The following is a 1,562-nucleotide window of genomic DNA, read 5'->3' as shown; positions in this document are numbered from 1 at the left end:
GGAATTGGAACCAAAAGGGAAGGTTTTCACCCCAGATTGCCCTCTCCTAACACCTCCTGATCTGCAAGGACCCTCACGTTGGGCAGAGGAAGCTCCTCCTGGGAGATAGATAGAGCCCAAACCCTCTGTCCTGGTACTCACTGGGATGAATCCCACAGTAAACAGCTCTAGGGCTTCCCTGAGTTTTTGGCTATTTCACATTTCTGAGGCTATCAACACAAAAATCAGAATTATAAACAGACAATCACCCAAAATAAAAAGCAAGATCTTGAGCTTTCCCCTCTCTGGCTCTGTGTGACACGACACAGCAAAAAAACAAAGAAGAAGAAAAACAACAAAAGGGTGCAGGGGGAATAAACTTCATCAAGGATTAACAAACCATTAAAGTGCATTCAGCTCCACCTCAGCTCTTCCAGCCTGTGCTTATGGAATTTCCCTCTCCCTCCCTCCCTCCCAGGGCTGAGCCCCTCAGTGCTGGCTGGGGGAGATCCTGCAGGCAGCAAGCACCCCACTGCTTGCTCTCAACCATCAGTTCCCAGCATGAGGAGGGGTTCAGAGCCCTGAGTGAGCTCCATGCCCAGGGAATTTCCTCTCATCCCAGTGCTGAGACTTTCCACGGGTCCCTCAGGGAGCTCTGGCCCCTCAGCACCACATCTCCTGCAGCTTAGAGACCTCAGACAAGCAGTGAGGTCTCGTTGGGAAGGCAGAGGGTGATTTAGGCTCTGGCTCAAGCAGAGGTCACCCTGAGGGTTCACATCCCCCCAGGACCAAGCTGCAGGTGCTGCTGAAGCCAAAGGACTGGAGTGGAACCCTGCAGCACACAGCTGAGGGTGGCTCCTGCTGCCAGCCCCTGGGGAGGCTCCAGCATCCAGAGAGACACTCCCAGGGGGGAGGAAGCAGCAGCAAACTCTCCAAAGCCAAGGCAGAGCCCAGCCCTCCCGTGGCCTTCCACGTGTGGGCACAGAGCAGAGGGGTCTGCTGCATCCCCCCCTGAGGGACACACCCTCCAGGCATTTCCCCAGAGCTGACTGGTGTTCATGGGATGTCAGTAACTGGCTGCAGTGCCTCTAATTAGTCGCTGGGGATTTAATTTGCCTCTGGGCAGAGCAGGGAGGACCCTCCAGCCTCATCCCTTGGCATGGGGCAGTCTCCACTCCAAACACAGGGGTGGGATCCAGAGGTCTGCACCCAGGGGTGCCAGCTCCAAACCCCTCTGGCAGGCAGCAGGGACAGGTGCTCCCCAGACAGGTTTTATCATCCCAAACCAGGAGGGATGAATCACCCTGCAGAAGGATCTGCTTCTCTTCACTGACTGCAAAGGGAGCCTGGCTAGAGCCTACAGAGATGCCTTTGGGCTCCAGACAGGTAAAATGAGGCAAGATTAACCCCAAGTGTTGCAGCCTCAAACACAGGGAGAGTCCAACAGGTCGCCCAGGAGGAGGTGCCAACCTCAGGCTGGTGCTGCACGTTGCCTGAGCCTGGCTTTGCCCAGGGGGAAGGGGAAGTGCTGCCTCATAAATACTATTTACACCACTTGGCTTAAATTAAAATGAGGTTTTTTG

Source organism: Merops nubicus, unplaced genomic scaffold (assembly GCF_000691845.1).
Source record: "Merops nubicus isolate BGI_N331 unplaced genomic scaffold, ASM69184v1 scaffold23709, whole genome shotgun sequence".
Lineage (NCBI taxonomy): Eukaryota > Metazoa > Chordata > Aves > Coraciiformes > Meropidae > Merops > Merops nubicus.
This window is presented reverse-complemented; position numbering follows the sequence as displayed.